Here is a 22,211-nt window from a genome sequence, read left to right as displayed (position 1 = left end):
GAAAGTGCGCGGAGGGTGCTGGGGGGGAGCGGCGAAAGAGAGGAAGTGGGCAGATGACGTCACCGACACGCGTCCTCCCTCTTACTCAACGCGCGCTTTCGCTTTGGCCAATCACAGGGCCCGGGGATCTCTTGCACGTGCACAGCTACCTATCCGCGGTTGGCTGGATTCCAAGAGTCCGTGTCGGGCCTCCCTCATTCGGGGATTTATCGCCGGAATTTGGCGATTTTGGACGATAAATTTCTTTCTGTGTGTGTATGTGCGCGTGTCTGGGCTGTGTGTGGCGTAGGTATTATTATTATAAACGGGAGAAATGTCAAACGTTGTGACACTGGGCAGTCAAATGGATCCGTCAAGACATGGCAAAAGAAATGACCCCGGGAGAGACAACTGTCTGTCAAAACATAACGTTTGGCATGTTTGATGATGATCGCGGGGGAGGACGGTCTCTGAACATAGCGGAAATATTATCTTCGTGAGACATGTTCGTGAAAAATTCATTAAAAACATTACAAAATTAATAATTTGTTTTATTATAATCTCTGTGATGTGATTATCATGGGAATCAGTAAGAATTCGATTATGAGGTTGTCCACCCTCCACTCGTGCTCGTCAATGGGCTATTTTGGCGACGTACAGTATATGAGTTGGGGGCCCCAAGAAAAGTGCCGTCAACTTCGACGAGGTCGGGTGGTCGCTGATCAGTGGCGTACGCAGGAAGGAGCGAAGGGTTCCCTTGCCCAGTTCTGTCTTTATGCATGGGTCTACCCCGGCAAAGGCCCGGCGGCCTCAAGTGAGTAAGGGCTTCTTGTGATATTTGGTGCTATGATTTTCGAGAGAAAGCAGGAGGCCCAGAATATCAATTCGCCCGGGGTTCCCCATGGTGCTGTTGAAATGGCCGTGCCTCCATCAAAAATTCAGAATAGTTTTTTTTGAGTATTTTTGTAAGAAAAAGTAATTAAAATATGAAAAGAAAATGCCTCGTGCGGATCAAGGATAATGAAAATTCAGATTTAATGAAAGAAATTATTTCAGACATGATGGAAATTCATGAACATTCAGAAATAACGGAATATAAATGACTTGAGAATCGTTCAGAAGATGAACTTTAACAATTAATAACAAAGAATGAAAAATAAATGAAAAATAATGAAAAATAAATGACAAAGAATGAAAAATAAATGACAAAGAATGAAAAATAAATGAAAAATAATGAAAAATAAATGAAAAAGAATGAAAAATAAATGAAAATAAATTAAAAGGAATGAAAAAGAATGAAAAATAAATGAAAAATAAATGAAAAGGAATGAAAAAGAATGAAAAATAAATGAAAAAGAATGAAAAATAAATGAAAAAGAATGAAAAAGAATCAAAAATAAATGAAAAAGAATGAAAAAGAATCAAAAATAAATGAAAAAGAATGAAAAAGAATCAAAAATAAATGAAAAAGAATCAAAAATAAATGAAAAAGAATCAAAAATAAATGAAAAAGAATCAAAAATAAATGAAAAAGAATCAAAAATAAATGAAAAAGAATCAAAAATAAATGAAAAATAAATGAAAAAGAATCAAAAATAAATGAAAAAGAATGAAAAAGAATCAAAAATAAATGAAAAAGAATGAAAAAGAATCAAAAATAAATGAAAAAGAATCAAAAATAAATGAAAAAGAATGAAAAATAAATGAAAAAGAATGAAAAATAAATGAAAAAGAATGAAAAATAAATGAAAAAGAATGAAAAATAAATGGAAAAGAATGAAAAATAAATGGAAAAGAATGAAAAATAAATGGAAAAGAATGAAAAATAAATGAAAAGAATGAAAAAGAATGAAAAATAAATGAAAAAGAATGAAAAATAAATGAAAATAATGAAAAATAAATGAAAAAGAATGAAAAATAAATGAAAAAGAATGAAAAATAAATGAAAAAGAATGAAAAATAAATGAAAAAGAATGAAAAATAAATTAAAAAGAATGAAAAATAAATGAAAAAGAATGAAAAAATAAATTAAAAAGAATGAAAAATAAATGAAAAATAAATGAAAAAGAATGAAAAATAAATGAAAAATAAATGAAAAAGAATGAAAAAGAATGAAAAAGAATGAAAAATAAATGAAAATAATGAAAAATAAATGAAAAAGAATGAATAATAAATGATAGTTCAGATTTGACGAAAGAAATCATTTCAGAAATAATGAAATAGAAAGGATTTTAGAAATAGTATTTCTCTAAAATCATTTCTTTCATCAATTCTGAACCGTCATTTATTTCTCAAATCATTCGTTTTTCATTAATTCTGAAATCATTTGAGAAATAAATGACGGTTCAGAATTGATGAAAGAAACGATTTCAGAAAAACAGAAATGATTTTAGGAAAAACGAAAAATAAATAATTTCGAAATTAATGAAAAGATTTCAATTAATGAAAAATAAACTGTTTCAGAATCAATGAAAATTCACCATCAATAAAAGAAATTATTTCAACAACAAAAAAAAAAATCAGGAATATATTTTTTTAAATAGTGAAAGAATTTATTTTGTAACTAAGGAATGTTCAGAAATAATAAGATAAAATTGATAATTTATTGAAAAATAATTTTAACATACATTTTTTCCCCCATAATATTCTGAATTATTCATAATTCAGCATTAATGAAAGTGTTGAATAATTTGAGGGAGGGGAGTGTTATACCAGAGGCGTGAGCAGGAGAGGGGTGCACATGAAACTTGTGCCCCCCCCCCCCCAAGCCGACGTTAAAATTAGAAAAAATTTTAACATTTTCGTATGTGTGATGTTGAAAGCATTCAAATTCCCTTCAAAAAAGCGTTCAAATTAGAAGAAATCTATTAAAATTGGCTACCTTTTATATGATATTTCAATCAATTTCTGTTAACTTAAATGCTTTTTGAAGGGGTTGTATGGTAACTCAAAATGAAGAAATTTCTTGTTCTCCCCCCCCCCATAACCTTTTGTGTCCACTCCAAATGTCCATCCTGCGTAGGCCCCCAGAGGAGCATTTATGGTTGTGCCGCAAGAAATTTTCCGCCTTTCCCCCATTCTAGTCTAATTTTCCTGACTGCTCTTTCCTCGAATTCGCCACCCGTTTGATCCCCCCCCCTCCCCGCCTGCAAGTACATCTTTGTTTCCAAGTCACTCTTTCGGTCACTCCCATGCTCACACACACTTTAAGTCACTCATTTAGTAATTCGCACGCCTGCACTTTGTTTTGGTCACTCACGTGCTTGCGAACTGTTTTAGTCACTCACATGCTTTCACATGCTCTAGGTCACTGTTTTAGTCACTCACATGCTCTAGATCACTCTTTTGATCATTTACCCTTTTACATATGCTCTAATTCATTCATTTGATCATTCACAGGCTTGCACGCACTCTGGGTCATTCTTTTGGTCATTCACATGCTTATATATGTAGAAATGTTCTCTTGTTAACATAAGGATGAAAATTCATCTCTGCCACTTGTCCGGCAAACGAGAGACCGGGTTCGAGTCCCCGTGGAGGCAGAGATGAATGTTCTTCCTTGTAAAAATCATCATCTCCAAAAATACAACAGATCTTTCGAGGAATCTTGTATTCACGTGCTTGCTTACGCTCCAAGTCGCTCTTGCTCACTCACGTGCTTGCTTACGCTCCAAGTCACTTTTGCTCACTCACGTGCTTGCAAACGCTCTAGGACACTTTTTTTAGTCACTCACTGACCTGTCCTCTAGCTGTGTGGGCATAATAATAATTATCATATTATGACTAATTATAATAATTAATCATAAATTTCTTGTTAATCATGAATTTAGTTTTGATCAAATTCAATTCGTTAAGTAGAAAGGGTCTCGATCTAGGGTAAGAAGGGGGGCTGGATAAGATTGGGGGGGGGGTGCACGAGAAAAAAATATTGTATAAAGGGGATCGTAGCCTGAAAAGGGTTGAGAAACCATGACCTAGAGCATGTAAGCGTGTAAATGATCAAAAGAGTGACCTATAAAGCAAGGAACCATGTCAGTGAGCAACTAGAGTGACCAGAACAGCGTGCAAGCATGTGAGTGGTCATAACAGTGTGCAAGCATGTGAGTGGTCATAACAGTGTGCAAGCATGTGCGTGGTCAGAACAGTGTGCAAGTATGTGAGTGACCAGAACAGTGTGCAAGCATGTGAGTGGTCAGAACAGTGTGCAAGCATGTGAATGACTAAAAGAGTGACTTAAAGTGTGTGAGCATGGGAGTGACCAAAAGAGTGACAGAGACACAGATGTACTTGCAGGAGCAGGGGAGGAGGGAAAGCGAAGCGGGTTGTAGCACAGGGTGGGGAATTCGAGGAAATAGTCAAAGAAATTCGACTAAAATGTCAAAAAAATGGCGGCAAAATTTCGTGTAGCCCGCAACTGGCAAAACCGTAAATGCGCCTCTGAATATCATCAAGTAAATATTAATTTGGAAAAAAAACGAAGGCGGCAGGAATGAGAGTTAAATGGCGTGTGTACGGCTATTTTATTGAATCTTCTTTTCCTCTTGCATCTCGCAGAATACGTACAATGATGGACGGACCAAAAAGAGAGAGGAATGAAATGGTCATTTCCGTTGCTGTGAAGCCATTTTTCGTTTTATTCGCCGACGACGACTTTAGGGAGCCGACATAATCTGATTATCAAATCGGGTTTCCGGTGTTTGTGGTGCCTGCAACTCATTCACTCGACATATTGTTGTTGTTGCTGTTGTCTTTTTTTTTTTTTTGCAACATCGAATAATACGCGACGCATTGCCACACTAATTGTTCGGCAATGTGTCAGTATGCGTTTATAAGACTGAATCGGGGGTCCCTTATCATCCTGGCTGAAGTTCCAGAATTTTCACGGGTCCTTGGAGGGTACCAGGCCTGTATGATAAGGGCTGTTTCATGACGGTACTAACTGACGTCATGATTGACGTCATTGCTCAAACAGAACCGAGTGCGCTGCTGCTTTTCAATTTCGATAGTTTGCGATCGCTGTACTGGCAATTTCGCCGAATTATTTCCGAAATTACCTTTCCGATTATCGTCGTTAGTATCTGCCTTATTCATTGGCTTGCTTTTTTCTCGACTATTTCTCAAAATTTGAAATAAGAAAGCTTGCATTTGCTTATGGGGGGCGAGGAGTAACTTCCACTAAGAATATTTTTCTCGAATCCATTTCAGTTGAATCACGTACGTTAGTTAACTTTTATTGGGTTGGGGTTGAAAGTCAACTCGAGGGACATAATTCCGATTATCTTTTGAACTTTCCAATAATTTTTTTTTAATTACACAAATACGAAATATGTACATATACACAACATCTATACAATATGCAAACATATATAACACACACTTTTGACCTCAAGGGACATGAATGTCCTTCCAGCAGGTCTATAAGGGTTACTCTGTTAATATTTTTTTAGTAACAGCCTATTATGGTTTGTATCGGTTGATAATTGTTTAATATAAAGTGTGCGTGTGTGTGTGTATATATATATATTTTTTCTTCTGAAACAAAGAAATTTTACATACAGATGGATTGTTATATTACATTGCTGTATTATTGTCGTTATATAAATTCTAAGGGCGCGGTAGCCCAGGTCGGTAAGATACTCGCCTAAAGTACCAAGGGATGTTTAGAGGTGTCGCGAGTTCGATACCCGGTTCGTCCTTGTCAGAAAACTTTCCTGACACAGGGGTACAACAACAACAATGGCGACATGACCGCAGCAAAAATTGCTACCGCAGGGAGTCCCCCATCGAGGGGTTAGCGCACCAACCTCTCGACGAGTATAAAAAACAAGCCTGCCGTTCGGAATCGGCAATAAATTGTAGGTCCCGGTCTAATTAGCTCTCGTGTGCAGAAAATGACCGTGGTGCGACAAAAATGATCAATGATATAAATTCTAGACTGGTATTCATAGAAAACGTGAATATATTGTCATTGGAATAACGTTTTATTTGTTTTCGCCACTTGATATCAGTTATTAAATCTATATGAGTTCTATTTTGTTTCGTTTCGAACCAATTATTGTTTAAGAATGAAAATTTTATTAGTCTATGTACATAGTTTTTGTCTTATAGTTAACTTATGACATTCTGTTTTGTTGATGTTTATTGCGGTGAAATGTTATTTGGGATCTTATTTTGTTATATATATTATCTATTTTTTGTATATTGGTTTGATATGCACCTCCCCAAGCAGTGTGTTTCCATATGTTCCTATTGAATATATCCAAGTATAAAATAAATCTTTTAGAAAGTTATTGTCTATTGTGTCTCTTAGTTTATATAAAATGGCGGCATATGTTCTTAATTTTTTTATTATTTTTTCACATTTAATTTTCAATTATATTTTTGTTTGCATTTATTGTAGCTTTTTTAGAAGCCCTTGGACTTCGTTATTACTAATATTACCTGCAACCTGGGAAGCAAATATAAAAAACAAATCCTAATGTAAATGTTTGAGGTTATTATTAATCATTTTGAATGATAATATCAAAAGACACATTATTACTTAACAACTATTTCTCGGATTTGAGGGCCGTTTACACGGGTTTAGTTGGTACGTGATTTAGTGATAAAGTAGAATTTAAAACAATCTATCTATTTTTTTCGATTAAGTAGACATGTGCTAGTGGGGTGTGTTCTCGTATTATCCTTTGACCTTTGAAGACCGGACACACCCCGCTTCCCATCTCATAGAGATATCGAAGCGTTCCCGAAGGGTGGGTGTATCCGGAAAGTTTTATTATAAAAACAAAACATTGTCGCCTCATACGAAGGCAACCAAAAAAAAAAATATATATATATATGAAGACGATCGTCAATCTAAAATCATATAACAGATGATTAAACTCTAAACATAAAACGCCAATCGACAATCGAAATTATAAAGAAGATTATGCGATGATAGCCCTCCCATAAGAATCTTGCCATCGTCAGTTAATTGAATGATTGTCAATAATCTAAATCTAATGATTGATCCAATGAACATTTATTAAATCACTTGAACGTGTGGACACTACCTTTTTCAGCACTTAACAACTTAAAATTTAGTTAACTACTAAATTCCGTTCGCCGTTAGTCCATCTCTACACACCATGGATGCCTGGCATACCGCGTCGAGAGGAATCAAAAGAAAGATAAAAATTGGTGAAATTCCTTGAGAGCATCATCCATAGACGATAAGGGATCCGACTCCCCCTCCAACTCCTGGAACTCCAGTACCAGCGCCCCCCGTTAAGGAGATCGCCGCGTCTTCACCCTCCTGACAGCGCGCTGGTGGCACTGTTTCCAATCAGGAGGAATCCGTAATCTAATGAAGCCCCCCCCCGAAGAAATTTTCAAGATCTTCAACGCGGTGCTCTAGAGTAAATTAGACCGGGTGGATTGAACTGTCCACCGAGCGAAATGGGGTGCTCCGCCATTCTGTCATACAATCCTTGATCGATCAAACTTCGGATTGCGTCTCTTGCGATATGATTTTATACAACTTCTTCTATAATTGTTTATTATCAGTGCCGGTTACACGCACATGCTTTTATTTTCACTTGATTCATTTGATTCTTAGATTTACATAATTTTAATTACGATACATTATATGTAATCTTTGATGCATCAATAAATTATGGTTTTGCCAGAGATGTACTATTACCCACGTGAGGGCCGAAGTGCTTACGTTACTTCTTGCGACAGAGCCTGGGTGTCTCGCGTTTTCTCCAGTTAACTATTAAATCCCTTAACGCGTGTAAACGGGCCTTTAATCCATTTTTAGCTTATAGATTATAAAAAAGATTTAAAAAAAAGTTTATAAAAGTACTGCAAGTGCATATTTGCGGCACTACAAAAGCACCATGAATGTGAGATCACTCACTTAAAACAGTAAAATAAGCAACTGAAATGTAAAAATAGGCACATTTGTGCTGGTGACATTTGCTAAAAAAAAAGTGTTTGCGCAGTGACGTCACGCAGAAGCTTCAAGACCACGTCCACTGACCCAAGGTGGCAAGTGTGACTTCAAAGGGATGAAACAGTCCTTGCTATATAGTCCTGGGAGAGTACGCTCACTACAGATTTAGAACCACATATGTAACTGAAATTTGTGTTGATTTTCAAATTTACACTTATCCGAGGACACTCTTGGTCAAACACTATCGAGCAATCACCCTCCATCTTTGCTGCAAGCTATTTCACTGTCCAGTGGCTCTCAAAGTGTGCGTCGCGGCTCCCGGGGTCGTCGTGGGTGAGCTGGCGGTATTCATATGTGAATGTTGGGTGATTTGAAGCGATTCTTTGTTAAACTATTCCGGGAAGTAATGGATAACCGTTGACCAGGACAGTGTTTTCGAACCTGTGGTCCGCGGAAACCCCCGGGATCCATGAGTAGGCCTACTTTGCAGTGGGGGGGGGGGGGGGTTCGCGGAATAATGTTCATCTAATTATATTGCGGGAATGACACATTTAGCACTGTGAAATTACTTCATTTCTTGCGATATGAAAACTATAAAAAACAATTAATTTTGGATTTGTGGGAGGGGGGGGGGGGTGAAGGTGATGTCGAAATTGGCATTCACTACGGCGGGGGTGGGGGGGATCCGCGGTGTATTGCCCTTCATGACAGGTGGACCGCGATATCAAAAAGATTGGGAAACACTTGACTAGGGCAAAGGAACTGCGGGCGAAGAAAGGGCGAGGACCACTGCCATATTTTAATTTTTTTTTTCAAAAAAGTGGCGTTTTTTTTATCGCAGTTACATTTTTTCCCTGATCCAAATAATGTATATATACACACCAAGTCTCAGTGAAATGCGTCCACTACAACGGGTGATACATAGGTCGGAGTCAGGGCCCCAACTGAGGGAAGGGGCAGGTCCGGTGCCCCGGCGCTGGACGAGAGGGGCACAAATTTCACCCTATTACCTCTCCTTAAGCATTATAGTGGGGGCTTTATAGGGAGTGCTTGCTCCAGCTGACCAAGCCTCTAGTTGCGGCCCTGGTCGGAACAGTGTCGGTTCATTTATAACCACCCTGTATTTGATGATAATTTATCATTAAAATTTGCCTAAAAATAATTTTTTTTTTTAATGTAAAAGTTTTTGTTGCGTAATTCTTCCAGAATAAAACTTTTTTCTCCCCCTCACATCCAACGGTTACTTCAGTAGGAATTTCTTCGAATAGTTTCAGGAATATGTCGCCGGCCTCATTCGACATACCATGAAGCCATTCTGTGGAACTGACTACCGCTGTATATGTATGTATGTATGTATGTATGGCAGCTGCCTGGCCTGCAGTAAACTGGTTTACTCGGCTTCAATGATGATGATGATAATAATAATAATATAAAAAGGTGGCGTTGGTGGTTTGATATTCTCTGGTCCTGCCGCCATCTTCTCTTTATTTTATCATCTGGAAGAGAGATCAACCATAAGCAAGAAAAAATAATGTAGGCAACTAATTTTTTAGGTTCGGATATTGAAGTTTGAAATACAGGGTGTCCCATAAAAATTCGTAAATAGTTTTAAAATGCATTAAAAAAATCGAATTAATCGGTATAAAGTACAACCCCTCTTTCGAGGACAACGGCGAGAACAAAAAAGTTGTTCGTAAAAGAGAGGACACCGTTAATGAGGGGTTTGAAATGCATGATTTTGTTATACAAAGGAAATTATTATTTGGCCGTAAAATAGAGGTGACTGCATCTGAGAGCTGACCGTTAAGAGAGGGTTTTATGGTATGCGGTTTAATTAACAACAAACTTATTCTCACGAAGGTGAATTTTTTTTTTGGTACAGAAAAAGAAAATTAGTTGAATTTTTCGTCAATAGATGGGCCTGCATGAAAGTAAATCACTGGAAATCAGAATCCTATAAAATGTAGGGTGTACGATAAACAGTTCATTTCTGAATTTTCCTGTTAGTGGCGCTTACCTGAGGTTTTCATTGTGGTGGCATAGAGCATTGTGGATAAAGCACTGTTGACGAAAGTGTTTTACATTAGTTATACTGAATCACCGCCTGAAGCTCTACGAACGTTTCGGACGCAGAAGAGATTAAAGAAAGGTTCTTCCATGGAATTCTGTGATTTGCTTTCATACGGTGCCGTCTATCGACAAAATTTGAAGTAATTTTTTTGCTGTCCCAGTAGTGCTTTATCCACCAACGGTCAACATCACAATGAAAACCTTTATTTGAGCCACAGCAACGGAAAAAAATATTAAGAAATCAACTATTAATCACATCTCCTGCACTTTATGGGACTCGGATTTGCATGAACCAGATCGATGCATCCCAGATCGTGCCGCTCGTACCAGCGCCATCTATCGGCTGTTTTTTAGTTATTTTTTCCCTGTCTTACAAAAACTTTCCTTGCCCCAGCGATGCTAACCCACCCTGCAAACCGTTTTTATTTCGGTTATTTTTCCGGTATTTATTCATTTTTAAAGTTCTCTACGGACTTTTTGCCCACCCTGTATTTATGTAATAGCATAAGAATGATAAGCAAAATTTAGAGAAACAGTTTCCGTATATTAATCAGGCTTTGGATGTGGTCAAGAAATTCTGCAGTGATGCTGATTCCAGAACAATGGAATATACACTGAAGAGCCAAAAAAACTGGTTCACCTGCCTAGTATCGTGTAGGGCCCCCGCGAGCACGCAGAAGTGCCACAACACGACGTGGCATGAACTCGACTAATGTCTGAAGTAGTGCTGGAGGTAATTGACACCATGAATCCTGCAGGGCTGTCCCTAAATCCGTAGGACTAAGAGGGGGTGGAGATTTCTTCTGAACAGCACGTTGCAAGGCATCCCAGATATGTTCAATAATGTTCATGTCTGGAGATTTAGGTGGCCAGAGGAAGTGCCTAAAGTCAGAAGAGTGTTCCTGGAGCCACTTTGTAGCAATTCTGGACGTGTGGGGTGTCGCATTGTCCAGCTGAAATTGTCCGTCGGAATGCACAATGGACATGAATGGGTGCAGGTGATCAGACAGGATGCTTACGTACCTGTCACCTGTCAGAGTCGTATCTAGACGTATCAGGGGTCCCATATCACGCCAACTGCACACGCCCCATACCATCACAGAGCCTCCACCAGCTTGAACAGTCCCCTGTTGACATGTAGGGTCCATGGATTCATGAGGTTGCCTCCATACCCGTACACGTCCATCAGCTCGAAGCAATTGGAACCGAGACTCGTCAGACCAGGCAACGTGTTTCCAGTCCTCAACAGTCCAATGTCGGTGTTGTCGGGCCCAGACGAGGCGTAAAGCTTTGTGTCGTGCAGTCATCAAGGGTACACGATTCCCATATCGATGATGTTTCGTTGAATGGTTCGCATGCTGATACTTGTTGATGGCCCAGCATTGAAATCTGCAGCAATTTGCGGAAGGGTTGCACGTCTATCACGTTTAATGATTCTCGTCAGTCGTCGTTGGTCCCGTTCTTGCATGGTCTTTTTCCGGCCGCAGCGATGTCGTAGATTTAATTTTTTACCGGATTCCCGATATTCACGGTACACTCGTGAAATGGTCGTACGTGAAAATCCAAATTTCATCGCTACCTCGGAGATGCTCTGTCCCATCTCTCGTGCGCCGACTATTAACACCACGTTCAAACTCACTTAAATCTCGATAACCTGCCATTGTAGCAGCAGTAACAGATCTAACAACTATGCCAGACAATTGTTGTGTTATATAGACGTTGCCGACCGCAGCGCCGTACTCTGATTGGTTCCATATCTCTTAATTTGCATACGCATGCCTGTATCAGTTTTTTTGGCTCTTCAGTTTATAATGTAGCCAGCTAAGAGATCAATTATATTATAATTATATAAATTATTAAAATATTAGTTGAACAGTTCCATAATTCATGATAAAATTTTAATAATTAATCATCAACATTTACATTCGATAAAAAATGATCAAGTTGCAATTTGTGGTCATTTTACAGATCCAGGCTAGATTAATTGGATAATTCGATCTTTTTTTTTTCCCCGGTGACTTATGGACTTATGCACTTCGAACTAACAAATTTCGACTGTAGTAAGGGCTGTTCCATCCCCTTGAAGTCGCGCTTGCCGCCTTGTCTCAGTGGGCGTGGTATAGGAGCTGCTGTGTGTGACGTCACGGTCCTGATTCCTTATTTTAGTAGACGACATCAGCATACAAAACGTGCTTTATTGACGTAGCTTATTTCACATTTTAGTTGCTAATTTCGCTGTTTTAAGTGTAATTTATCGTTCATGGTGTTGTTTTAGTGCAGGCATCTTCATCCCGTTGCTCGCAAGCACCATGGTTCTCCCTGAAGCACGAACAATGCTCGATGCTCGCGAGCATTTGATCAACGTTCCAATTAAACACCTTTTACAAATTGCATTCAAGGATTGAAATTACCCTGATTTCATGCATTTGTATGTCAAACATGGTGTAAGGGGTGCTCCGTCTTGGATGATGGGTACAGGCAGTGCTCGTGACTAGAAAAAGGTTGAAGAACTCTGTTTCAGTGTGTCACAGGTATGAGCGAGTAGAATTTTTATAACCTATAAGCTAAGAAAGGGGTCAAATCCAAGCAATAGTTGGTAAGCTATGATGTCTTTTGATATTAGAATTCAAAATTATGATAATAACTTCAAACATTGTATGTTAGGAATTTATTTTACGTACATTTGCTTCCCATACTGGGCGTCGCGAGTGTTTGGAACCTGTGGGTGCTCGTCTTGATCTTTACATAGACAATTTAGATTTCTTAATCAATACTGTGGGGTGCTCATACCCATACCATATATAAATTACCGTGGGTACTACAGCACGCCTTGCTCCGACTCCAATAGCTTCCCATGGTTTTTTGCAGTCAACACTTCTAAAAGCTACACATAATTGAAATAAAAACGGAAAAATATAATGAAAATTCTGGAAAGCTCAAAAGATAATTGACGTTATTTGTCTCGAGTTGGCTTCCAATCAACTCAATAAAGATTAACGAACGTACGTGATTCCGCTGAAATCGAAATAGATCCGAGAAATTCTTAGTGTGAAAGTTACCTCATATAATAAAAATAACGAAATTTCTAAATGGTTGAACGAAGCGATTGTGCAAATTATCATAATTAACGAGATAGCAAAGCTAGCGCACTCAGTTCTGTCAGGGCATGACGTCAGCTGGTAGCGTCACGAGACAGCCCTTGTTATATTATTACCCTGCGAGACATAGTGTTTGGATGGGGGGGGGGGGGGTGTCAAGAAAATTAGACTGAAACGGGGGGGTGGGGGTGGCTTAATCTCATGAATACGTATACGCCACTAGTTATAGAATAATTAGAAATGAAATCAAAATATGGATACTTTTCATCTGGTGACTAGGGTAGTCTTAGCTATAGCCTCTTGAATAGAGCCTTATCAAGGCGCCTTAGTCTTAGCAATAACCATGGGCCCCACAAGGGGGTAGGCTGACAAGGCTCCAGCCCTGGGGCCCGGGATGATTTTCACCATTTTTTTGTTTTTTTAATAAAATTCATAATAAAATTCAAATAATAAATTCATCATAAAGGGGGCTCCGTGGAAGTCTCGTCGGGGGCCCCCGCAAAAGATCCCAGCCTGGGGGCCCTGTTTCAGGATGTGGGGAGCCATGTCAATAACCATCGGGTCATTAGATAGCTGGAAATACTTGCATGCAAATTTTTCATACTTAATGTCGGAAATTATGATATCATGTCCCCCGTTGTCACTAGGCCTCCGTGCTTTGAACGTATTACGCCGGCCCAGCTAGCTGCTAGTGAATGAATGACTCGCAACAATACGCTCACGACTAGAAACAGTTTGCGACCCCCTTCATCTAAATTCACATAAAAATCAAATCCCATCACTGAAGTCGTTTATTATCTCAATCAACAATTCATAATGAACGGAGGAATCGATAAATCATAGCTATAGGGTTACTGTCATTTCGATCGACCATTTAATTTGGAAAAACAATAATGATATTTCGTTCGCTATTTCAAAAATTAAATTAAGAACATAAAAGAGAGAGAGAAAATTAAATGCAGAAGTGTTTCTTGGGACAAATCAAATCCATCTTTTTCAAAAGTTTACGAGACTCCAATAGGTTATGGAATAATAATGATGACAACATTTGTTTCATCGATCTCGTAATAACAGCGGACAAGGAATAAGATCGACGCTGTAACAGTATTGAGTTTTATTTTTTGGCATTATTTCCGTCATAACGAGAGAAGATAAGACGCAAATGCCTACTCAAGTTTAGATAAGATAACAAAAAAATAGATTCAAGGAGGAAACATTTTTTTTTTCCTACGTTAAAAAAATGGGATACGAACAAAAGGTTGTGTTTTTTGGGTTTTGAAATAGCAATTTTATTTCTCAAAAAAATTAGCGCAATGATTTTCTAAAAAATTTTTTGCCGTTCAAGCCAGGGGAAGTACGGGGAGGGGGGGTTGCAAGGAATTTCTTCCAGGAAAAATTTCGAGTAACTAATCTTCAGAAAGCATTCAAATTGGCGGAAATTCGCCCAAAATTTGCATACAGGGGGGTTCTAAATTCGTGGGACAAACTTTGAAAAGTGATATAAGAATCCTAAACAAGAATTTTTTGGTCATGGAATGTGCGGTCGAATCGAAATAGCAAAGGCAATACAGGGTGTTTTTAGAGAATGCACTTCCCCAAATGCAAATATCATATTTTTCTAACGGTTTTGCGTGTTGATATGTGCTATCAACCATTCCAGGTTGTAGGGTATTGTAATGCCATAGGCCTTCTCATGGTGCAATTTGGGTAACGCAAATTCTACCACAAGTCATTATGCCGCTTAATCATTGTTTGGCGCAGCATAACCTTGAGGGTCCTTTCCATAGCCCTCACAAGGTTGGGACTGATATGGCCCGGGTCGATTCTCACCATTTTTTTGTTTTCAAGCTATAAATTCCCTTTATGACGGAAGGGAAAGTCTGGGCTGGGAGCCGCAAAAGATACCAGCTTAGGTGCCCTGTTCCAAAATGTTTGGGTTATGGTCTTTGCATCAATAAAAAACAAGCTCCAATCCAATCCAATCCAATCCGAAGATGCGTATACACCCGTTACATATAACATTAAAATTACACTTTTAAATTATTAATTAAAAAACATTATGCCCATGCGTAGGGGTCTCTGCTCTTGATATACATATTTATTGTCATAAATCATTGTGCCAGATCTTATCGTGGAATTCCTATCCAACTGAGGTCCCCGCATATCCCCCTACAAGGAAGTGGGGGATTGCAGAGCTCCAGCCCAGAGCCCGAGATTATTCACATCATTTTTTGTTTTTCACACTATAAAAGTTCATAATAGAGGAGGCCCGTGTGAAGAGCTCTACCTGGGGGCCACCAAAGATCTCGGCTTAAGGGTCACACCGCGGGATGGAGAGGGGGCATGGGTCTCCGTGCCGTGCCGGATTGAACTCATGGATTCAAGAGGTTTGAGCCCTGTCATTCTACTCGGAGGCATATTCACGAATCAAGAGCTTTGATTATAACCATCACCAGAGATCCCCTACACGAACTCTGACATGTGTTTTAAATAATCATGAAAATGTTTGAAATAATCATGATGCTAATCATCGATTCGTAGGGTGTGTATCTGATTGTCGGTTTTTTTTTTACACTGTAAATTCACTATGGAGGAGGCCCCACTAACGATCTCAGTGTGAGGGAGGTGCTGGCTCCAGGATGTGGGGGGGGGGGTCATCATGAGCACAGAAATACTCACGGAGAAAGGAAAAATTTTATTCCTACATGAAATGTGCCTTCCAACTATATTTTCATCCAAATGGGGGCATATTGTCCTTTATTTCACCTGCATTGCCCTGTTTCTCTGCGCATAGAAATTCGATTTATCTGTGCAGAGAATATCAAAATAATATGCTATCTTATACAATATAGGGATTTTTTTCTGCGCAAAAAAAAACAACAACAACAACTATGAACACACAGAGAAGCATTCTCATACTATAAACGCCCATATTTTGTAAATTTATTAGACCTGAAAAATGGTGAATTTCTTAGTTAAGCTTTAGTTGGTACCTTTTCCTTTTGGCCATAACCAACAAACGGGTAGAAATAAAATTTTTATTAGCCAAAATATCCCTTTCAGAAAATAACTTTACATTACAGGATGTATTTTTATTGAGAAACATCATTTAATTGGAACCCGTTCTGCCACCTATCAAATAAAAAACACAACTGTTATGATTATTCGATTGGAATTTGATGACTAGTTTTTGATTATTATTGCCCAATGAAAAAAAAAACCGTATTATGCATCGGTAAATTCTTTATAAGCAATAATATTAATTAAATTGTCAAGTTTGCTTCAAAGGTTTAACAGGCAGACATGACCGCTGACCGCCTAGAGAGACCATCTTGGGATGGTTTGCGCTCTTTCCTAAAGGTTTAACAGTTGATGATTATTCCCCCAATTCAATTTTGAAGGATGATTAACAGATGATTTTATTCGATAGGTGGCAAAAATCACTTAACTGAGGGGGACCCCGTTTCTCAATATAATACATCCTGTACTGTATAATTATTTTCCAAAAGGGATATTTTGGCTGATAAAATTGTCTTTTTACCCATTCGTTGGTTATGGACAAAAATAACTAAGAAAGGCAACATTTTTTCGTGGTTAATAAGTTTGCAAGGACGTTTAGAGTCTGAAAATGACTAAGAAGGACAGCACTTCCGTGTGTATAGAGTTTTTGCTGCGCAGAAAAAAAAAAATTTCCTGTATTGTATATGAGGTAGTATAATTTTTTTTTCATTACGGGGCACAGATATCGAAATACTGTGCGCAGAGAAACAACAGGTCTCTGCAAGTGAAATTAAAGATAATGTTCCCACTATCTGGAAAATAAAAAGGATCCTCACAGTGCCACGGAAATGAAAAAAAAACAGGATTTTTTCCCTCATTTTTACACGAAATTTGTGCAATTTTGACATGGACCACATAATTTCATTCCCTCCGGTGAGGGCTTTGCCCCCCCCCCTCCGGATGTCGATTTATCGTTTTGTGGCCTTTCCTTTACTACTCACATTCCTCCAAAAGAGCCGCCCCAGCCTACAGCCTGTTAAGCCCTCCCCATATTTCATACCATAAATATGCCTCTGTGTCACTGTCTATTGATCGTTAACACATGCTTTCACTCCCTCTAGGTCTTTGTTTTCGTCCCTTGCTCATTCTTCTGGTCACTCACATACTTGCACACTATTTTGGTCACTCATACATGCTTCCACATTCTCTAGGTTAGTCATCCAAGAGGTCTGTAATTTTTTTTTTTTAACGCAACATCTCTTTAACATTTCAAAACAAACAACAGCTTTGGGAATATCAGCAACAAGAAAGTTTCCTTCTTTGAAAATTATCCGGGATTTTTAAGGGTTTCGTAACGTTTGATCACGCGGAACCCTAAAGGAACTGTCCCCAGGGTTCCGCGGAGCACCAGTTGGAACACCGTGCTCTAGTGTCTATGACCCCAGTGTGGTCACAAATACGCACAATTACCGACACGACGACGGGCACATATAGCGTAGATCCGGTTGAGGACAGAACTTAATAATAATCTCAACCCCGCCATCTTTATCTCGCCCCCAAAAAAACCGCGCTCGGGCGACTAAAAAGCCGCAAAAGTAACTTTCACCGCACGTAATGCCAACTGCTGTTTTAAATTGGCGATACTTGTGTTAAGATTCCGTAGCTGTTTATTTCGCTACAGCTGCTACTCGTTCGGGATCAACCGAACCGCATCAAGAGAGGGTTCAATGGGTTGCATTTTACGTATAACATCAAGCACAGAGAGTTCCTGTATCCATTAATTTTTTTTTTCCTTAACACGCCGAGCACCCTTATCGGTCGGTGAACGGAGGCACCCAAGAAATCTTCGCATTTAAAATTATTTGTGTAGATCAGTGATTCCCAACGTGGGCGTTAACGCCCCTTTAGGAAGGGGAGGTGATGGAAAGTTCCAGGGGGCCGGTAGAAGCTCTACGGGTATAACATAGGATCCTATGGGTTAGATTGCGTTGAGGGTTCGATGGGAGAAAGAAATTTCTGAAGGGGTGATGGGACAAAAAAGGTTTTGGGAAACTATGATCTACACCATAGTTTCCCAAACTTTTTTGTCCCATCGCCCCCTTTTTCAGGAATTTCTTTCTCCCATCGCCACCCAACGCAATCTAACCCTTAGGATCCTATGTTATACCCGTAGCTTCTACCACCCCCCGGAACATTCCATCACCCCCACGTTGGGAATCCCTGGTATAGATCATACATGGTCAAGACATAGCCTCTGTGCTCGTCAAATGAGGTCCTCGAAGTCATCTAACGGCGACCTCGAACCTAATTTTTTAAAAATTGTATCACGTGGCGCATTACCAGATCATTTCAGTGACACGTGGCATCGGGGGTGGGGGGGCAACAGAAAAAAATTTCTTCCCTTGGGGGACCTATTTTTGGTGAACCGAATACGTTTTTTTGGTTAACAAAGTTTTTTCTTTTGCCCTTTCAACTTAGATTTGGTGCCCCTTCCTACAGTGATGCACCGTCCGGCCACATCGGTCACACAGCCCGAGAGATGCCCTTATGTTTCACACTCCCCTGACGATATACTTTAGGGACCTTCGGCACATACCAAAATTACTTGTGACCCACGGCATAGTTAAAGATCACCGCTGCACAGTTCCAGTGAACTTAAGTGAACCGCAGCACATTTATAGAACACTGTGGCCCGCGCAGGGCTTCACATCCTTCTGCAGTGCCATGGGCGAAGATACGTTGGGGGGGGGGGAAGGGCAAATCCACCCCAGCTTCAATGATGAAGCCATATATAATGGCTTCCCATTTGAAAAAGTCTCTTCGCAGAGAGCAGGCAGACCAACAACACGATACTGACATAACACGAAAATTCAAGCATTTCCATCTTTACTTCAGAAAATGGAAGACAGATGGCAGCACGAACACAAAACAAGCGCACCTCGACGGCATAAATATGGTAGAGCCACCACAGCCGTCTTAATGAATGAGCCCACCCGGGCACCTCAAGTGAAGAGGGGCCTCAGAAAAACGACAAGTAGTTGAATTTTTCGAAAATTTTCATAGGTGAGGCCTCAGAAAAATCATTTGGCCAAGGGACCCCTGATGTTCATAAAAGACTATATGAATTGGCAGAATCATCATCATCATCATGCCCCCCCCTCCCCCAGCCTTCATTATCGAGTCGTCGTCCCCCGCAACAGCATTTCGAGTTTATCTCCGCCTATGAGCCCTAGGATCTTTGGACAAAAAAAAATCAAAATAATTATAAGAATCGTCCTAGGGCCCTCGGGCTGGAGCCCCGTCAGCCCCACCCTTGCGGAGGCCATAGTCCACACATTCCCAGACCACATGAGTGAACTCTCTCTCTCTCTGTGGCTCATTCAAAGATCTCTCGAGTGAACCGTGGCGCTGATCCAGTCCAGATCCCCTAATTAATACAGCCCGCGGCACATTTTCAAGTGTGGGGAGGGTGCCGCACTTTCTTAAAGGTTGAACATCCTTGTATAGAGATTAAAAAACGAGAATAGGGCTGATGAAACACAAAAGGGGGGAAAGGAAAAAGAATACATTATAAATTTCTCTCTCTCTCTCTCTCTCTCCAGCAGTATGTGCCAAACGTGTGTGACATCACGTGCGCAAATGCTACGTCAAACTCTTTACGTCGATCTCCTAAAAGAAAGAAACAATAATTCTTGAAGCTTTCTTTCCTCCCCGCCGCTTTTGATTTTTACTTGGAAAAAAATAAAAAACGCGAATTGAATGGTAGCGCCATCTAGCGACGAGAATAAATTACAAAAGAATGTGCGGAAGAATTTATCAATATGTGACTTGACTGACCATATTTTCTCGAGAGAAATACGGGAAATTGGGTTTCCACATACGGGGGGATACGTGACATAGCCAATTATCGCCAAAAATGACGCCAAAACCGAACAAAGTTGCTAAATATTGGTAAAACTACGGAAGAATCACAATGGCGGGAAATGAAGCATTACTGCAAATTATAGTGGATTAAAATAATTCCATGAAAAAAGAAAACGTCCACCAATACAAATGTGGGAGATTAATATTCTTATTTATAGTTGTAATTATCATAATATAATTTATGAGGTGAAAAATAATTTCAATCTTTGACTTCGACAAAGAATAAGAATTCAAGTAGGCTTCGTGTGAAGAACAAGGAAAAACCGGGACGCTTTTGCGAAAAAGTTGCGACGGCCAGAAAAATGAAGGAAACCGGGAGTGTCCCGGGAAATACGGGACGTATGGTCGCCCTATATGTGACATGATGTCGCTCTCCAATTGTGAATGCAAGATGTACAGAAGACTGGATGTTGTGAAGATATTTATTTTTTTGAGATGTTGATTTTTTTAAGGGAGGGAAAGAAACTGATCTCTGCCGCGGCTGACCATATTTGCTCGAGAAAAAATACGGGAGATTGTATTGAAATACGGGACATAGCCAAAAATGATGCTAAAAGGAAGCAAAGTCGCCAACTCATGCTGAAATCGCAGAAAAGTTACCAATCACTGGAAGTGAAGCCCCACTTCAAATTGCAGTTAATTAAAAAAAAAAACCCGATAAATATTGGCGATGAGTATTCTTGTTCATAGTTGTAATAATCGTAATGTGATTTCCAAGTTACAAAGATAATTTGAACCGTTGACTTTAAGAAGTCAAGTTGGTATCGTTGAAAATACGTGAAAAAACGGGACATTTTTGCAGAAAAGTCGGGACAGCTCAAAAAATCGGGGCTGTCTCGGGAAATACGGGACGTATGGTCACTTTAGCTATGCCTCCACCTGGTGTCGCAAGTCCGTCGTTTGCCGGACGAGTATTCTCACCACTAAGCTACAGAAGAGTCAGATTTCCTTTCACTGGAGCGTATATATGCCGAACGGGACGGTGCAATGGACAGACAACTAAAATTGCTCATAGACTGATAGGAAAATCTTTACCTCCTCAGTAGCTTAATGATGAGAGCACTCGTCCGGCAACCGAGGAAACCCGGGTTCGACTCCCGGTAGAAGCACAGATGAGTTTTTCCTTCCTTAAAAAATTACATCTCAAAAAATAAATATCTTCACAACATCCAGTTTTCTGTATATGTTACCGCTAAAGTGCAGATATCAGTTATTCTACAGATTATCTAGGTATCAAATCAGTTAATCTGCAGATTAGCTATGTAGTGTACACATTAACGGCTTTAGCGGTAACATATATATTGAATTTATTCATTATTTTTACATGGTGATGATGATAATCTTTTTCGATACTCCCCCCCCCCTCTTTGAAATCGGATCGGGGTTCCCGATCCCAACCTGTTTTCGAAAGGTTTCCACCAGGCCGGAGAGAGCCCTTGATCGAGATTTTTTGTTGGGGGGAGGGGGGGGAGCCTTCCTCAGGTTCAACTCGAGCTTACCAGCCGCCCGGATGCAAAGACTCGAATACCGGCCCCGAAAGACGACTCTTGAATAGGCTGACCATATTTGCTTGAGGAAAATACGGGACATTGCATATTATCGCCAAACATGATGACAAAAGCAAGCAAAGTCACCAACTCGTGTTGAAATCGCAGAAAAGTCGCCAATCACGGAAAAATGGATCGTCACTTGTCAATCGTCAAATTGCAGTGAATAAAAAAAAAAACGACAAATATGTGAGATGAATATTCTTGTTTGTAGTAATTGTAGTAATGCAATTCTTGAGCTGGAAAGATAATTTTGATCGTTGATTTGAAGAATAAAAAGTCAAGTTGGCGTCGTTGCAAATGCGTGAAAAAACGGGGCATTTTTGCAAAAAAGTCGGGACAGCCAAAAAAAAACCAGGAGAACCAGGAAATACGGGACGTATGGTCACTCTACTTGTACCGCAATATACATTTAAATATTTTAATTTGAAATTTATGCTCGTGTCCCGATAGCACGACAGTGGGTGCTGATTGGGCGGTGCCTGCGCGAGGCCCGAGTGTAATGGTGCATCGTGGCGGGATCTGCGTGGAATGTGGGAGCGGGCCTGTTCCCGGGTCAGCGACGGCCAGTTTCCTGATGATTGCCGCTCTCGGGCCTCACGGGGGCTGAGTGTAACCAATGTTTCCGCTTCAACCATGTGTTAAGATGGCACTAGG

This window comes from Pholcus phalangioides, unplaced genomic scaffold, assembly GCF_987345545.1.
Source record: "Pholcus phalangioides strain wild (caught in Gottingen) unplaced genomic scaffold, Ppha-v1.0 ptg000009l_1, whole genome shotgun sequence".
NCBI lineage: Eukaryota > Metazoa > Arthropoda > Arachnida > Araneae > Pholcidae > Pholcus > Pholcus phalangioides.
This window is presented reverse-complemented; position numbering follows the sequence as displayed.